General features: G+C 48.3%; 1 pseudogene; it reads right to left on the reverse strand.

Moving 5' to 3' along the window:
• Positions 1-18,581: 18,581 nt before the first annotated feature.
• Positions 18,582-19,426, reverse strand: LOC129031635 (uncharacterized; annotated as a pseudogene).
• Positions 19,427-19,437: the final 11 nt, after the last annotated feature.

The following is a 19,437-nucleotide window of genomic DNA, read 5'->3' on the forward strand; positions in this document are numbered from 1 at the left end:
ATTTAATACTCAGTGACTCAATGCTGTGTCATTTTTCTTTTATGGCACTTTGCATCAATCAGAGGAAATTTCCTCAGTTTTATTTAACAAGCACTCTGCTTTCATCAAAAATCGCAGATCTTGAATCGCACACATCACCCAAAACTTAAAGTTTACAAATTTGTTAAAAATTATGTAGTATCCTCCATGTGACTGTATCCATAACTGCCTTGAAACTCTTGCACAAAATAATATTATGAGTACTTTTTTTTCAATCAATGAGAATGCTTTCAGATCATTAAATCATATATGAAACGAACAGGCAGAAAGGTGTTAAGAAAGCAAAAGGAACTCTCTTTCTCCAATCTGTCCTGAATATTACAAACAATATTACAAATGATAGTACGTATAAATCTACACTCAGCTATCAGAAATAACCCAGAAATAATGGCTGGTGCACACCCACCACATGAGTCCTGTTCCTTTGGCTGTGCTGCCTCCTCCTGAGTGACGGGCAGTGCACACTCAGCTCTCAGTGCTTTCTTCCTGGGTTGTCGATGGGAAGCAGCATTCAGGAAGCCGGAGCCCAGTTCATGACACTGGGGTTTGCTCAACATTGTTCAGTGTCTGCTGTTTTCCCCCGGGGGGCCTGGGCGGGACATGCCCTGGGAGACACCGGAATCAGGGTTCCCAGGGGTCAGGCCAGCGCTCGGCCCCTGACCCATCCCGTTGTGGATTTTCTCCCTGGGCAGGCTGGCAATCTCAGCGTGGTGAGAACACAGCTGCACAGGGGCTGTCCTGCTCTGTGGTCCAGGTGTGGTCCAGGTGAGCCCGCTCGCCAGCTGCAGACAGGATGAGACACTCATGAAAGAGGCTTCTGCAGGTGTGGTGGCCACAACGTTCTCTGACCCTGGGAGGCTGACCCTAGTCTTGTAGCCGCTGGGCACAGACCCTCGGGCTGGATGTGAAGACCCCAGTCTTCTGCCGCCCTGTTCCATGGCCCCCCGCCCAGTCCCAGATGGTGGATCTTCATGTGTGCTACCAGGGGGTGGCGGGGAGGGGACGCTGAGCCTGCCCCCAGCCCCCTGGCTCCGTGTAGTAGCACATCCCGTATGCAGAATTGTGTTAGAATAGTCTATGTTGATATCTTAATGTGGTAAATTCTAGACTCCGGATAAATTAACATCTCTACCAGGGTGTAATGTAATATTGAACACATGCGTAAAGTGCTTTAAAGGTGAGTCCACACTCCAGACCCAGCTCTTGTTCTTCCTACACGCTGATTACCTATACATTGTACCTAAATTGGCATATAAACCAAATAAACACCAAAGTATCATCCTTAGATCCATTTTGGATGGAAAACCTCATAATTGTCAGTCTTCTAAAGGCAAGTATTTACCTGCTTGGGCTCATAATTATTATCCTAAGAGTGTCATTTTTTTGAGTCAAAAAATGCTAAACACAAAGCATGTAGAATCAGAAACTACACAGGTTTGCCTCAGAGAAAGACGCCCCTTTTTATAACAAACATAAAATATAAGACATCTGAAAAAAGCTGACCCTGAAAAATTATCTTATGGTCACATTTAGTTTCCTTTTTTTCTAAAAAACTGTATTTTATGACTGTTTTAATGGAAACATTAAAATTGCTATTGCATTATGGAGTAAAAGTGATAGCTCATGTTAGTGTAATTATATGTAAATTATTCAACCTTTAAAGACAACAGTGTCTCCTGAGTTTCAAAAAATACAATTTTTTATTTTAGCCTTTTCTCCAATATTAGGAGTGTATTTTACTCTACCAAATTAAATAATTTAAGCTTAAAGTTGGATTTCCTTATGTAGCACTTTAAATATAAGAATCTCTCATAAGTCTAGCTACCTTCAAAAACAGTTGTGATAATTGTTTATGCCTCAGAAACATTTTTGAGATTTATATTCTCCTTATGTTAATATTCCGAGGATTATATTCATCCCATTTTTAATGGACCTCAAATTCATTTCATGAGAAGTAAAGACGCACTCAGCAGCAAAGTCAGACAGCTTGACATGTCATTAAAAACCTCATTCTCTTCCTCTGTTTCCCCTTCCACAGTGAATATCTATGTGATATCTTAACACCTCCAGGGTAGAGAGATGAAATCAGCTTTCTGAATCATTCCTGAGAAAAGAGGTGTGTGAGAAAACACAACCGTGAAACGTTGTACCCACCAAACCGATGCACTGACAATCCCCTGGCCACTTCTCTCAGCCGATCGTCTTCTCGTTAATGCTTCTTAGTGAAATGCATTAATAGAATTTTAAAAAGGATGCTCCATTTACTTTAGACTTGGGAAGAACAAATTCTCATCAACTCTTCTTTACCCAAAATACAAACGGTCGCTTTTTAATCTTCTCAAGGCCTATTTTCCTATTAGTTTAGCTTTTTGGTAAACCTCATCCCGAGCTGTGCAATTCATCCTCCTTGGTGTCCCTGCAAAAATTGTAGAAAAGGATGGAAATTTTCTCAGAAACACAACAAAACCTACTGGAGTTTTGAAAGGAGTCGATTGAGTTACCAGTCAGCTCGAGGTGGACAGACTAAAGTGGAGTCTTTCAATGTAAAAACAGAGTATAGCGCTCGTGTGTTTAGGATTGACTTAATTTCTGTCAAAAACATCTCATGATTTTCTGTGTAAGGCTCTTACATATCCTGCTTAGATTTTTTCCTACCTATTTACAGTTTTCCAATTTCATTTTGTTTTTTCTGATAAAAATTGTGTTTTTGTTTCATTACCTTGTATCTAACACATTTATACAACATATTAATTCTCATAATCTTTCCATAAGTTCCTTGTGGTTTTCTACAAACACAATCATGCCATCTTTGAACAAAATGAGTTTATGTCTCATTTTCTAATATTTTAATTTTATATAGGATGTGAGGTTATGATCAAAGTTTCCTTTCAGAATTCAAGTTTTCAACTGTTCCAGTGCAGCTTATTAAAAAGGTTATTCATTCCCCACTGAATTTCCTTGGGACCTTTGTTCAAAATCCATTGACCATATGTACCTGGGTTTACTTCTGAACTCCTGTCCTGCTCTGGGGACCCCTGTGTCCAGGCCACCCTCCAAGGCCATGGGGACCCCTGTGTCCAGGCCACCCTCCAAGGCCATGGGGGCCTCTGTGTCCAGGCCACCCTCCAAGGCCATGGGGACCCCTGTGTCCAGGCCACCCTCCAAGGCCATGGGGACCCCTGTGTCCAGGCCACCCTCCAATGCCATGGGGACCCCTGTGTCCAGGCCACCCTCCAAGGCCATGGGGACCCCTGTGTCCAGGCCACCCTCCAATGCCATGGGGACCTCTGTGTCCAGGCCACCCTCCAATGCCAGGCTGCCCCAATGGTCATAGTTGGTCCATCTGAGATAGTTCCATGAATTGAGCCTCACTGGATCTGCTTAAACTGTTCATTTCTTTTATTCTAAGGAGATTCTGCTGATATCTTCCTTCCTCCTGGGTATCTGATTATCATCAATTAAGTGTCAAGCATTTTAGTAGAAAAATCAAAGAGGTAATTTTTCTTACTAAAGTGGGATAAGAAGAAAGAAAGAAGTAACATTTTCTCTGTAGGGCATCTGCACATTCTACTAAAACTTTGGGGTAATCTTGCTCCAGTTCCAGAGACCGAGTTGACTTATGGGGAGCTGTGCTCACGGGGCGGACCAGCCTGGGGTCATGTGGATCTGGGCTCGGCCCCAAGCCCCTCACCAACGCTCAGCCTCTCCGGCTCTACAGCTGGGAAACAGCCCCAGGGGAGGATTGTCCCCGAGTGAGCTCTCCCCACCAGGGCCCTTTTCTACTGTACATTCTGACTCAGCAGCCCCTTCCTTACTATCAGCCCTCTCGCATCTTCAAGGATGTTTTCTCACATCCATCTTTTTCCAGACTTTTAGTTGTTTTCTGTTGGAGGGTGGTATGGGGTTACTTGGTAGAGCCACACTCGAAGCCTTCCTTTTTTAAATGAGTACAGACACGTAGCGGTCAAGATAAAAACCAAAATAAAGAAATCAAAAAAGCCCAGAGGAAACAAATAATCAATACGGATAATTTCCAAAAAATATAATGACTACCCTCCAAGAGATGATGGGAATATGCATTCATGGAACAAGAACAGATTGCTGAGAATAATTATCCAAGTATTAAGTGTAGGAGCTTGATAAGGCTTGGCTCCGTGTCCCCACAAAATCTCCTGTTGACTCCTAGTCCTCAGTGTTGGAGGTGGGGCCTGGTGGGAGGTGCTTAGATCTCAGGGTGGATTCTCATGAATGAGCTGGCACCATCCCTTGGCACTGTCCTCGAGATAGTGAGTGCGTTCTCACGAGATCTGGTCATTTAAAAGTGTGTGGCAGCTCTCACCTCGCTCTTGCTCCTGCTCTGACCGTGTGAGACGCCTGCTCCTGCTTTGCCTTCCATGATTGGAAGCTTCCTGAGGCCTCCCCAGAAGCAGAAGCTGCCATGCTTCCTGTGAAGTCTGCAAAACTGTGAGCCAACTAAACCTCTTTTCTCTATAAATTACCCAGTCTGGGGTATTTCTTTATAGCAATGTGAGACTGGACTCATACAGAGCTCTTCCTGAGAGAAAAAAGAATGAGAAATGCAGTGAGTGATCAAAGGATCAGGTAGGAAGTTCTAACATTTGAGAAGGGCCTGGGAAGGTGGAGGTGGCAGACAGCGTGGGAGACAGTCAGCAAGAGGGCAGAAGACACATCCCAGGCCCTGGCAACAGAGGGTCCCAGCATGAGAGGACCCCCAAGGCTGGAGCTGGGTGAGAGGGGAAGAGAACCCGTTGAGGCTTCCTGGTGACTCCTTAGGGGAGGAGACCCCGTGCACTTCCAGAGAGAGAGAGGGGATTTCCCAGCCCTCACACGTCTGAGGGCCTGGGGCGAGGGGGTGCTGCAACAGTGGCACCATTCCCTTCAGACTCGCTCATCAGGACTTCAGCACTGCCCTCCGTGGGGACGTCTGCACCCACAGAATGTCCTCAGCACTGCCCTCCGTGGGGACGTCTGCACACAGTGTCCTCGGCCCAGCTCAGATTAGGAGCACTCGCTCTGGAGGCCTGACTGTGCTTTTGTAAATTTTGACAGTCACTCAATAGGTTTTATTTTTTGTTTCTAATGATTCAATGACCAATTCTGCTAATTTCACAGAGCTGAAACACTTGAGAAAATGGGTAGTAAAGAACATTTGGAATCCCTGAAGATTTTCACAGAGTTGAGCGTGTTGATGGTTAGCTGTGTTCCTCCACTCGGCTGGATTTTCACAGAGTTGAGCATGTTGATGGTTAGCTGTGTTCCTCCACTCGGCTGGATTTTCACAGAGTTGAGCGTGTTGATGGTTAGCTGTGTTCCTCCACTCGGCTGGATTTTCACAGAGTTGAGCCTGTTGATGGTTAGCTGTGTTCCTCCACTCGGCTGGATTTTCACAGAGTTGAGCCTGTTGATGGTTAGCTGTGTTCCTCCACTCGGCTGGATTTTCACAGAGTTGAGCGTGTTGATGGTTAGCTGTGTTCCTCCACTCGGCTGGATTTTCACAGAGTTGAGCGTGTTGATGGTTAGCTGTGTTCCTCCACTCGGCTGGATTTTCACAGAGTTGAGCGTGTTGATGGTTAGCTGTGTTCCTCCACTCGGCTGGATTTTCACAGAGTTGAGCGTGTTGATGGTTAGCTGTGTTCCTCCACTCGGCTGGGCCATGGCGCCCAGGTCTGATGGGACATTACTCTGGAGGCCTCTGGAAGGCGTTGGATGGGTGGGCTGTGAGGAAAGAAGATGAGCCTGCATAGTGTGGGTGGGTCTCCTCCGATCCGTTGAAGGCCTGACTAGAACAGAGATAACGCCCCGCACCAGGAAGGAACTCGGCGTCCGATGGCTTCAGACTAGACCTGCAGTGCTGGCTCTTCCCCGGGTCTCCAGCTGAGGGCCTACCCTGCAGACCTTGGACCTGCCGGCTTCCACGGTCACGCGAGCCTAATATATTTATGTTCCCTAAACATAAATCTCTCTCTGCCTCTCCCTCTTTAACAAAAGGCCACCTTCAACCTTTAACAAAAGGCGACCCGCTGAGAAGTCCTTTGCTCTGTGCTTTGAACGGAACATCAACAAACAAAATGGCACTTAGTGTTTTTAAACTGACCAAGGGACAAGCCTGGAGCGGCCTCTTCTGGGGCCTCGATTAACCAGGAGGAGGTGGCTGCTGTGCCCCCACCCAGGTGACAGATTGGGGTGCCGGCACCTCCCCTGAGTCTCAGAGTCCAGGGAGTCACAATTCTACAGGGACGACAGAAGCACACAGAAGTTGGCATAAAATAATCATCCATAGAAGGTTTGTCACTTTGATGTCTCTGTGAAGTGATTTAATGTGGTATAGAAAGATGGTCCCGTTATTTTAGAGGTAGTTAGATATCTCCGTATAATGCCTGTATATAATAACTCCTATGTGATATAGAAAGATGGTCCCGTTATTTTAGAGGTAGTTAGATATCTCTGTATAATGCCTGTATATAATAACTCCTACGTGATATAGAAAGATGGTCCCGTTATTTTAGAGGTAGTTAGATATCTCTGTATAATGCCTGTATATAATAACTCCTACGTGATATAGAAAGATGGTCCCGTTATTTTAGAGGTAGTACACTATGTATATAATACTCATGCGATATAGAATGGTGGTCCCATTACTTTAGGGGTAGTTAGATATCTCCATATAATGCCTACATATAATGCTCATGTGTGATGTAGAAAGACGGTCCCATTACTTTAGGGGTAGTTAGATATCTCCATATAATGCCTACATATAATGCTCATGTGTGATGTAGAAAGATGGTCCCATTACTTTAGGGGTAGTTAGATATCTCCATAAAATGCCTACATATAATGCTCATGTGTGATGTAGAAAGATGGTCCCATTACTTTAGGGGTAGTTAGATATCTCCATATAATGCCTACATATAATGCTCATGTGTGATGTAGAAAGATGGTCCCATTACTTTAGGGGTAGTTAGATATCTCCATATAATGCCTACATATAATGCTCATGTGTGATGTAGAAAGATGGTCCCATTACTTTAGGGGTAGTTAGATATCTCCATATAATGCCTACATATAATGCTCATGTGTGATGTAGAAAGATGGTCCCATTACTTTAGGGGTAGTTAGATATCTCCATATAATGCCTACATATAATGCTCATGTGTGATGTAGAAAGATGGTCCCATTACTTTAGGGGTAGTTAGATATCTCCATATAATGCCTACATATAATGCTCATGTGTGATGTAGAAAGATGGTCCCATTACTTTAGGGGTAGTTATAGATCTCCGTAGAGCTCCTGTGTATAATACCCACATACTATGCCTCTTGATTCAGATAGATCAGTTACTTCATAGAATGAATTTGCGTGTCTATTTTTAGATGGATGAGTGCTATGTTTTACCATTACTATTCTTGCTACATTAGTTTAGCTTCTACAGGTAACCAAATGATTTTCATTATTGTATATTTATAATGTCTAATCCAGTTATTTTCTGGAATGAGAGTACAAATAAATGCATTTCTCAAGTTGAAAACATACTTGTTTCTCAGATGAAATCCACCGAGTTTGCACTTGCCATTAGTGAAAAATGCCGTAAAAACCTATACCCCTGCTGGGGCCTCGGAACCTGAGAGGTGTGGCCTGTCTCCTCTAAGCCGTTTATCATCCGTGGTCCACATACACATCAGAGTCTCCAAACGCTTTCCCGATTGCTTCTCCCAAGTACCACGGGCAGGCACTGTTGTTGGCACCACGGAACGCCCCTGGGAACAGAGCAGATCCAACGCCAGGCCCAGGAGAGTCGCCTCCTGTTGATGCCCGAGATGTCCGTGGACTCCAGGCAGTACTTATGCAAGAGGCCGTGGGGGCCAATGGGGCATGATAGTGTGACCGTCTGATTACCAGTGTACACGGCACACGGAAGGAACACACAGTATGACTGCGTGATTGCCAGTGCACATGGAGGGGACACACAGTGTGACCGTCTGATTACCAATGTGCACGGTGCATGGAAGGAACACAGGGTGACCACGTGATTGCCAGTGCACACAGGGGGGACACACAGTGTGGCTGCGTGATTGCCAGTGCACACGGGGGGAACACACAACTGTGCTTTGGGAAGGACCGACTGATCGAGGGGAGGAACCATGAATGGTCATTTAAAACCATTTTAAACCTTTTTATTAAACAAAAAAAAGCAGAAATCACAAAAAAAGGAAAAGCAAAAGTCAAAGTTATACAATACAAAGTTGAAGTTTTCAAAACCTGAAAATGGAATGTGTGTATTGAAGGGAGTTTCATATCTTTCATAAATGATCACTAACACAGAAAATTTCACCTTTAATTACTATCAGTGTATTCGTCAGGCGTTTTGGAATTCTGTTTATCTTAAATGCCTTCTATGTTTGTAGGTTTTTTTCTTTGAATTAGAACATTTTAAGGTATGTATACCTGTGTGAAAATAGACGCATGACAAACACGTCATAAATAGAAGATGTCATCACTCTAAAGATGCACACAGGTTTTTAAGTTACTGTAAGTTTTTACTAGTTATCTACTCAGGTAGCAAGTTAATAGGACCACAGTCAAGATTGTCTACTTTTGAAAATATCAACCAGGTAGACAATTATGGGATAAAACAACGTCCTGAAAGGACTTGGGGCTGTGGTTTGGTGAGACTCGTCGGAGATGCTGGACACCAGTGCTGATGCCAACGGAAAGAAAGGGTGTGGGGGCTGTGGGTTTCCTCATGTTATAACCATGGTTTCCTGGGGGTGCAGCCGGTTCTCTGATGCTCTGACCACAGGTTCCTACATGGGGTATGTTTTCGTCATCATCGTGGGCCCTGTGTTTTAAGTTCTATAACCAGCCTTTCCGTGGAGTCTCTTTCATACTCAAAACCCATGTTTACATTTGTAAAAGAAAATTTACAGTTATCTATTTAAACCTTCCGGTGGATAATAACGAAACTCTTTAAAACACAAGCCACTAGGCAGAAAGTCCACACCGAGGTGCTGGGGTCGCCTCAGAAGCCGACAACACCAGGAGCTCCGTCCAGCCCAGCAAAGTGAGGCAGGAGGCTGGGTTTCAGGTCCTGACCGGCTCAGAGAGAGGGCGGCTTCCAGTCTGGGTTTGTTTCTTGCTGAGAATGTACTGTGGGTGCAAGGTTGGTACGGGGTGAACAGATGCTTAATTCACCGGGGCCCCTTCCCTGGGCAGGAGGCTGGGTTTCAGGTCCTGACCGGCTCAGAGAGAGGGCGGCTTCCAGTCTGGGTTTGTTTCTTGCTGAGAATGTACTGTGGGTGCAAGGTTGGTACGGGGTGAACAGGTGCTTAATTCACCGGGGCCCCTTCCCTGGGCGGGAGGCTGGGTTTCAGGTCCTGACCGGCTCAGAGAGAGGGCGGCTTCCAGTCTGGGTTCGTTTCTTGCTGAGAATGTACTGTGGGTGCAAGGTTGGTACGGGGTGAACAGGTGCTTAATTCACCGGGGCCGCTTCCCTGGGCGGGAGGCCCACGAGGCTGGGGAAGCTAATGAATAAGAACAATCACTTGGTGAGCAAAACCCAGCCCAACCCAAAGCAAATGAAAGCAGCCTTCCGTGTCGCTGGCGCTCCAGTGGGTGGAAATTACTAGCAGCTTCTTGTATATGGTTGACTTTTGTTCTTAATGTCTGGTGTTTTCTACTTTTGGGATTTTGTCCTTGGATGCCATGCAGAGGTTGTGCTGGAGTGGATAATCCCAGCTCCACGCCCGTGCCCCACATCGAGGTGACTTTGGGTGTGAACGAGGCGATTGAATGCTAGACTGACGTCTTCATGCTGTTGACCAACAGCTTCCCAGCGATGGCAATGGTGGGACAGGGGGTCATTCCGTGGAGAGTCGGGGTGGGCGATGGCAATGGTGGGACAGGGGGTCATTCCGTGGAGAGTCGGGGTGGGCGATGGCAATGGTGGGACAGGGGGTCACAGCCGCCACCGCTCTGCTCCGAGCTCCGGGTTTGGGGTGGTGTCACCGAAGAGAGCTTGGCCTCTGCGAAGGGCTGTGCGGGGAGATGCGGTGAAGAGGAACAGCCGCCGGGGTGTTGAGAAACGATGATTTCAAAAACTTCTGTTGAAAGTGAGGAATGCATAAGAAGTGGGTGTTTTTCAGTTCTGTTCTTCGTGGCTCCCACGTTGCTGGTTACGGCCCATTTCCATCTTTCTTTCTTATTTATTTATTTATTTATTTATTTATTTATTTTCTTGAGACGGAGTCTCGCACTGTCGCCCAGGCTGGAGAGCAGTGGCCCGATCTCAGCTCACTGCAAGCTCCGCCTCCCGAGTTCAAGCGATTCTCCCGCCTCAGCCTCCCAAGTAGCCAGGGTTACAGGTGCCCGCTACCAGGCCCGGCTAATTTTTTGTATTTTTAGTAGAAACGGAGTTTCACCGTGATAGCCGGGATGGTCTCGATCTCCTGAGCTCGTGATCCTCCCTCCTCAGCCTCCCAAAGTGCTGGGATTACAAGCGTGAGGCACCACGCCCAGCCCTTCCATTTCCATGTTTCTTACACTGAGCTGTTGGTGAGATATTCTTTATTTATGTAGCTTTCTCATCTAAATCATTCCAACTCTCCTGCCAACATTGCATTAGCATGACCTTCCTCTTCTGAGATCGTCATGGGGCAGTAGAACGTTTTATACCTAATTTTAACCTCAGAATCGCAGTTTTGGGGGGAGTTTTGGGGGGAGTGAAAAGCCGTCTTCAGCGTCAGTCAGGCTCTACTTCTAACACGTCTACAACATTCCCGCCAGTTGTTGGACTGAGATTGATTAAAGCAAAACGAACAGAAAACTGTTTTGAAACAGGGATGACGGCTGCATCTCACCGCCTCGGGCTGGGCCACGCAGACCCCAGCCAGGACTGCCCGACCTGGTCCCCGGGGCGATGGATGGAGTGGGGACTCTACACTGTTAGGTGAGTAGATCTCAGAGGCTTCACAGAGAAGGGGGAGCCGGGGCCTGTGCAGCGAGTGGAGTCCCGGGGGTCCTGCCTGGAGCCTGCCGTGGGGTCGGGCAGGCCTGGGGGGTCTTCATGGCCCAGCCCGAGGTGGCCGGGGAGGCTCTCCAGGGATGCAGCCACCATCCCTGTTTCAGTGCAGTGTTCTGTTTGTTTTGATCAAATCCTGGACCAACAACCGACAGGAGAGCATCTGGGGGTGCGCGTGGGACATGCCTAGCCCCTGTCAGCCCGGGCAGACTCCGCACATCTGCAGGACACACTGCGTGTTGTTACAGGCAGCTGCAGGCCTCTCTGGGGGTCATGGGGTGCCCTCCACCCCTCCGTCCTTCTGCGGGGCTCCCCTCCTTCCGTGCCCTGGGCTTCATGCTCCGTCAGGGGACACCCACGTGTCCCACCCAGAGCTCCGCCTTTCGCATCCCCAGAGACAGCTAGTGTCTTGCTCCTCTCCAACCCACCAGTGCTGCGTCCTGCCTTCCAGCCTGCATGGAGCGGATGAGCTGAGACAAAGGGCCAGATGCGAATCACAGCTGAAAAGGCCGCTCCGGCCTGGTGGGCAGGATGTCTGCACTTTCGCAAGACTTTTCAGCCACCTTGAAAAGGAATCCTGAGAATATTAGATCCTCTTGCAGGGTTAAGGGTGGGAAATTGTTTTAGGAACTCCCGATTCCCTGATTCTCAGAAAGTCAAGCTGAACCAACCTCCTGCTGACAGGAAAGTTTGTGCGCAGCTGAGCTCGGTGAGGCTGCCAGGCCCCGAGTTCCAGGGAGAGGCCGGCCAGGGCCCGGCTGTCATGCAGCTGCCCCAGAAGATCCGCAATGGAAATTTGCATCTCAGTGCTGAGGACATTGCTCTCACATGCGGTGAGTTTGTGTTTTCTGAAGAATCCATCCACTTTATCTGAGTGTTGAGTTCATGTGTGTGGAGTTGTCATATTATTCCCTGTTTATCCTTTAGTGCCTGCAGTGTCTGCAACGATGACCCATCTTTCTTTTCCAATGCTGATAAACTGTGTCTACCTCCCCTCCTTTTTTTATTCAATGGTAGTGTTAGAAGTTCATCAATTTTATTCAAATTTATTCAAAGAATTGGGTTTGGTGTCATTCATTTCTCTATTGTATTTTAAAATAATTTTGTTGTTTTTGATCTTACCTTTATTATTTCCCTACTCCTGCTTGGTTTTGATTCATTTTGGTTTCCTTTTTCTACCTTTTAAAAAGTGGAAACCTACGTTATTGAGAACTTTCTATCTTTTTAGTATAATCTCTATTAATAGAGCAGTGTTACCATTCCTCACTGTGGACTTTTGTCTATTTCTATTTTGGGTTTTTTAAATTTTTGTTTCAAGTATTTTAGAGTTCCGGCACTTGGTGAATTCACATTTACGACTGTTGTTTTCTTGACCCTTTTGTCATTATTTATTTCTTCTCTTTATCCCTGGTGATTTTGTTTGCTGCAAAGCCTACTTTGCCTGATACTGACGTGGCTTATCTCGCTGTCTTCGATGAGGGTTTGCATGGTGTTTGCTTCACTTTTCATCTTTTGATTTTCATTCTATCTCTATCATTACATTTGGGGTGATTTAATTTTACATGGTACATCGCTGTCTAGGAAATAAAATGTACATCGTTAACTTTTCACAGTTTGCCTGGAATCCATATTTGCTAGTTGGAATTTGTGACTCCATCTCCATGTAGGTCTCCTTCACCTGCCACTCCAGTGACAGGAGAGTTTCGAACTAGGTCTGCACGCCGAGTCTCCACGAGAAAATATTCTCATTTAAAACATTCCTTTCTCATGTTTTTCTCTGTTGTTAAGATTGGATAATTTCTGTTTATATTCAAATCCACGGACTCTTTGTTCCATTCTGATATTACTTTACCTTCTGCTGTAAGTCCCATCCAGTGAGGATTTTTTTTTTAATATTGCCCCTCTAAGATGTCCATTTGCTTTATATTTACCTCTTCTAGTTCCTTCCTGAGATTTTCTCCATTCCCATTGGATTCAAGAGTGTTTGTGACTATGGGTGGAGTGATTTTCATGTTTCTGTCAGCAGATCACAACATCTCAGTCATCTTGGCATGGGCATGGGCTGGCTGGCTCCTGTGTGAGTTGAGATTTTCCTGGTTCTTCATATCCTAGTAAGGTTGAATTGCATTCTGGACACCATGAATATTATGTTAGGAGACTCTGTGTCTTACTTTATTCCAGTGAAGAATGTTGATTTAGTGTTTGTTTGTTTTAGTGAGGATTACCCTGATTAAATTCAGGCTGCAAGTTTCAATAACATTTTGTGGTCTGGGCTTCCACAGCCAGTTCCTTTCCTAAAGCCTTCAGTACTGTTTGCATCTGCCCTGTGTGTGCACCACCAGGGTCTAGGCTGAGGTCTATTCATGAGCTCAAATACATGTGAGAAGCTCAGGGCAGCCCAGGAGGCCACACGCCACTTACCAAGACTCTCCCTCTCCCGAATCTCCCTCAAATGTCCTCTCTCCCTGGACCCCTCATTTTTGTTCTTGAGCTAGAAAGCTGGGGATTTAGTTACCTCCTGAGCTGTGCACTCCCACTGCTGAGCCAGGCCTGGGCCAAGTGCTGGGCCGATGGAAGGAGAAAGAAGCGGTGGGTCTGGCCCCATCCTGCTGGAGCCCCACGTGAAGAGGAGGTTCCCCTGTGGGGCTGGGTCCTGCCCTCTGCCATTGTTGGCACAGCTGCTGCCACAGACCCAGGTGATTGCTGAGGGCAGGAGGCAGAGGGCAGGGTGTGGGGAGGGTGGGGTGTCTGCCCTTCCCCTTAGGTCCTCTCTCCGTGGCCCCAAGCTCAGACTGTGTGGTCCTTCCTGGAGTGTCCTGCACGTGGCCCCTGAGTGCTTTTGGACCCTGCTGCCTCAATGTGGGCAGAGGATGCAGGAGGGACCCAGGAGGGGACTCAGGTGCACCCTCTGCCTGATCACTGCTGCTCGTGTTCTGCACCATTGTTCATTCCAGAGTCTGTGGTTGGGGACTACCTGGGAGAAGCGGGTGGCACATCTACCCTCCTCAACCAGGAACAGAAGCTCCCTGAGCAGGGCCTTCCCAGCGAGGACTCCATAGGGCTCTGGCCGCAGACCTGCCTTGGCTTGCTTGTATGTTCAATCTTAATGCTCAGGAACCAACCTCGCTTAAATATTTATGCAAACGTTTGTCCCTGGAGTCATGCAGCTTCAACCACTGGATACTTTTCATGGAGTCCTTGTTCACGTGCATTAGTTTCCTTTTCTAATATTTATACTTTCATGGTACATTAAAATTTGTTCTATAATGTTTCTGTCCCCTAAAAATGTCTTTTAAAAATGAAATTAGATACATATAAAATACCGACGCTTCTTCAGTTATGTCTTAGCCTGTCCGCGTGATCATGAGCTGGGATGGGTCAGCTCATGTGGTGCTGAGGAACCACGTGGCTTAAGAGTTGTGATGATTTTCAGGACTTTGTTATGTAGAAGATGATTTCTGTTTCTACCTTGAATATAAATGTACATTGGTAGGAACGGGACAGGAAAGCCACCTCGTGGCACGTCACTATGTGTTAAAAATTCTAAGATGTATTGTCCCATGAAGAACTTCCAAAGGGATGGCTCACTGACCGACGGTTCCTGACCACGTTTCACTGCTTCAGGGACGGTTCTGCTGTATTAGTCTTTCCTCGTGGGTGACGGCCAGGATTTCACCCCAGTGCAACCTACTGAAGCCCCACTCCTCTGACTTCAGAGCCGTCCAGGGCCCAGGCTATGAGGCAGCTGCCGAGAGGTACCACATACAGGTTGAAAGCACTTTTTTCAAGGAACTTACAGGACAGCTCCGGGAACTGAGGCCTATACAACAATGGAGAATTCAGGCTTTGTTTCACTTTCTTAAAAAAGAAGTCCAATTAGATGTATGAGTATGACCATGAACATGCATAAATATAACTAATTTCTGAAAATGCTGCATACATGAGTGCTGGTTCTCGGGTGCCAATACAACGCCACGTGTGTGAGGCTATCAACGTTAGGAAGGCAAAGGACACTCCCAAAATACAAGTCAGAACAGGGTCAAGCGCTGGAGGAGATCAATGAAAGGCCACCCCCCACCCCCAGAGCTTGGTAGAAAGCAGCTCGCCCGGGAGGGCCGGCCGGGTTCTGTGCCAGCTTCCCGGGGCTGCTTAACAGTGTTCCAGAGACTGGGGCTTCAACAACAGAAACCTATTGTCTCACAGTTCTGGAGGCCAGAGGTCTCTGAGATCAAGGTGTAGCCGGGTGTGGTGGCAGGTGCCTGTAGTCCCAGGTACTCAGGAGGCTGAGGCAGGAGAACTGCTCGAACCTGGGAGGTGGTGGAGGTTGCAGTGAGCCGAGATCATGCCACTGCACTCCAGCCTGGGCAACAGAGTGAGAATCCGTCCACACACACACAAAAAAAGGAGGTTCCAAGTACTATGAAGAAAAATAAAGCAGACTGGACTTGGTGGCTCATGCCTGTAATCCCAACACTTTGGGAGGCTGAGGTGGGAGGATTGCTTGAGCTCAGGAGTTTGAGACCAGCCAGGGCAACATGGCAAAATCCTGTCTCTCAAAAAAAAAAAAAAAAAAAGTTTAGCTGGTGTGGTGGCATGTGCCTGGAGTCCCAGCCACTGGGGAGGCTGAGGAGGAAGGATTACTTGATCCCGGAAGGTGCAGGTTGAAGTGAGCCAAGATCACTCCAGCCTGGGTGACAGAGCCAGACCCTGTCTCAAAAAAAAAAAAAAAAAAAGAAGAAAGAGAAAGCAAGCAAGCAGAGATGGGGGGATGCAGGGGAGGGGCTGGGGACGCAGGAGAGGGGCTGGGGATGCAGGGGGTTGGCTGGGGACACAGGGGAGGGGCTGGGGACGCAAGCTTCCCTGAGCTTCCACAGTTCTCTGCTCCTCTCCTGTCTCATGGGGCGTGGGACCCCTGGGGCTTGCAGTTGTTTGTTTTGCGCCAAGCTAATATCTTGTTCTTCCCAACAGACGGAGGCCGATTGAGGCTTCTCTGTCCTCCACGGGGAACAGCATTGGCCTAAACCTGCAGACACCATTGCAAAGTCAGCTCAGGTGAACCCGCTGGCGAAGAATGATTCCAGTGTGGGGACACAGAGGCTGACATTTCTCGCCATGGGTGATTTAATGTTGGGCCTCAATTTTTCACTTCTGCCGTAAGAGTATGACACAGCCGCAGCCTTGCCAGGGCCCGAGAGAGGGTGGATGGACTTATCCAGATTATGACACAGCTGCAGCCTTGCCAGGGCCCGAGGGAGGATGGATGGACTTATCCATCCCATAGGTGCTGCTCGAGGCTGGGTGACTTGCTTCTGCCAACGAGATTTTTACAGACACGGCACAAGCAGAAGCCTGGAATGTGTGGGCACTGCCAGGCCTGCCCTCTAAAGCTCTTGATTTTCCCCATGAGATGCGCGTGCCCAGGGAACAGCAGCTCTGGCTGCAGGATGAGAGGTGTGTGGAGCACGCATGGTTCCCATCCTCAGCCTGGAGTCAAGCCCAGGCTACATCAGCCTGAGCCCAGCCACGCTACGGGTGCAGGAGTGAAGAGCAAATGCCAACTGTCCATGACAGTGACTTTCAAAGGGGCATGTCATGTGCCTCATCCCAGCAACAGTGAAGGCATTTCTCTATCAGTCAGTCGGTAAATGATTATTGACAAACAATGTGCTGGGAAGGTGGAGTGATTTGAGTAGATCTGGCCTCTATTATCATGGAGCTTCCTTTCTAGAGGGAAAGGCGGATGATGGATGGATAAATATAAATGATTCTAATAGGTTGGTGCAGCCGTCATTAAAAGTAATGGCAAAAAGAAAAAAAAAAGTGGGGAGGAGCCGCTGCTGCAGTTCATTAATAGCAATGGCAAAAACCGCGATGACTTCTGCACCAACCTGACACAATAATCACGGTGTGCAAATGTGGCGATGGGCAAGTTCCGAGTGCTAGGAGAGCATCTAGCTTCCCGGAGTCAGGGACGGGGGTTGGCAACTTGACCAAGGTTAAGTGCAAGTGAGCGTGTGGGCAGGGAGCGATATGTCAGTGGAGGTTCCAAGGATGAATGGTATTTAGAGAGTAAACCCCGATAGAGAGGGTGTGTGTCTGGCACAGAAAGGAGCCTGTGCCAAGGCTGGCGGGGCGAGAGGACACCGTGTGTTCATCCACCTGAGGGGCGACCAGCAGGCTGGAGCTGAGCGAGCTGAGGACGCGGAGCCCGGGAAAGGCACCCCAGGCAGATGGCACAGCAGGGGAAAGGGCCGGACTCAGGCCTGAGCCTGTGTGGTTTGAAGAACTGACAGAGGCCTTTCCGGCAGAGGGGAGAGACCTTAGGCCAGAGCAGAGGGCAGGGCCGTGCTGGGCACTGTGGGCTGTGGATGGTGCTGGCATTTAAGAGGGGAATCCATAGACCAGAGCAGAGGGGAGGGGAGGGCCGGGCCGGGCACCAGAGTGGAGACCATAGACCAGGGCAGAGGGCAGGGCCATGAGGGCGCTGTGGGCTGTGGATAGGAGCTGGCATTTAAGAGGGGAGTCCATAGACCAGGGCAGAGGGCAGGGCCGTGCTGGGCACTGTGGGCTGTGAATGGGAGCTGGCATTTATGCTCAGGTGATGGGAACATGTTAAAAGATTTTAAGGAGGGGAGTAACAGTTGGGATTAATGTGTATTCTGGGAATCTCAACAAAGTAAATTCATAGTTTGAATTTTCATAAGCCTTCTGCACAGGCAGAGAGAAATAAGTTCGCGTCTACAGCTGTGTGATGATTATATTAAAAATATAACTAAGTTTTTAAACGTCTTTTCAAATGGTGTGTTTCTATCTCACATTGGACATAAGTAGATTGCAAGGTTAATGGAAAGTAGAAAAGTTAACTCATGAACATAAGAGACATCGATTTGAAAACAAAACATTTATTCATTTACTTCCGCTGCAGTTTTCTTGACTGCTGAATTTCCTGAGAAGGGATTGTTCAGGGAGGGTTGTGGGGCAGAAGACCTGGAGAGGAGCTGGTGCTACCGCTGTTCAAACCTGAGGGTGGTGGAGCTGGAGCCTTGGGGAGGAGCCGTTGTTGCCTTTTAAGTCTGAGAGTTGTTGAGCTGGACGTCCAGGGAGGAGCCAGTGCTGCCACTGATGTCTTAGGTTGTGGAGCTGAAGGCAATGAAGGAGCCGGTGTGGCTGTTCCTCTGTGAGGGTTGTGGAGCTGGAGATCCAGGGGGAGAGGTGTCCTAGTTTGAGGTTCATGCAGCTGCAGACCCAGAGAGGAGCTGGTGTTTCTTTAGTTTGAGGGTTGCACAGCTGTAGAACCCGGGAGGAGCTGGTGTTTTTCTAGTATTAGTGTCCTGCAACTGGAGAGGAGCTGATGTTCCAGTTTGAGGGCCGTGCCACTGGAGACCCAGGTGGGATCTGATGTTCTAGTTTGAGGGTCATGCAGCTGGAGACCCAGGGGGGCAGCTGATGTTCCAGTTTGTGGGCCGTGCAGCTGGAGACCCTGTGGGGAGCTGATGTTCTAGTTTGAGGGTCATGCAGCTGGAGACCCAGGGAGGGAGCTGATGTTCCAGTTTGAGGGCCTTCCAGCTGGAGACCCAGCAGGGAGCTGATGTTCCAGTTTGAGGGCCGTGCAGCTGGAGACCTTGGGGGGAGCTGATTATCCAGTTTGAGGGCCGCGCAGCTGGAGACCTGGCAGGGAGCTGATGTTCCAGTTTGAGGGCCGGGTAGCTGGAGACTCCGCAGGGAGCTGCTATTCCAGTTTGAGGGCCAGGGTGCTGATATTCCAGTTTGAGGGCCGTGCAGCTGGAGACTAGGGTGGGAGCTGATGTTCCAGTTTGAGGGCCGTGCAGCTGGAGACCTGGGGAGGAACTGATGTTCCAGTTTGAGAGCCGTGCAGCTAGAGACCTGGGGGGAGCTGATGTTCCAGTTTAAGGGCGGTGCAGCTGGAGACCCTGGGGGGAGCTGATGTTCTAGTTTGAGGGTCATGCAGCTGGAGACACGGGGAGGAGCTGATGTTCCAGTTTGAGGGCCGTGCAGCTGGAGACCCTGGGGGGAGCTGATGTTCCAGTTTGAGGGCCGGGGAGCTTATGTTCCAGTTTGAGGGCCGGGAAGCTGGAGACACGGCGGGGAGCTGCTGTTCCAGTTCCAGGGCCAGGGAGCTGATGTTCCAGTTTGAGGGCCGTGCAGCTGGAGACCCTGAGGGGGAGCTGATGTTCTAGTTTGAGGTCCTTGCAGCTGGAGACACAGGGAGGAGCTGATGTTCCAGTTTGAGAGCCGTGCAGCCGGAGACCTGGGGGGAGCTGATATTCCAGTTTGAGGGTCCGTGCAGCTGGAGACACTAGGGGGGAGTTGATGTTCTAGTTTCAGGGTCATGCAGCTGGAGA

The sequence above is a fragment of the Pongo pygmaeus genome, chromosome 11 (genome assembly GCF_028885625.2).
Source record: "Pongo pygmaeus isolate AG05252 chromosome 11, NHGRI_mPonPyg2-v2.0_pri, whole genome shotgun sequence".
Lineage (NCBI taxonomy): Eukaryota > Metazoa > Chordata > Mammalia > Primates > Hominidae > Pongo > Pongo pygmaeus.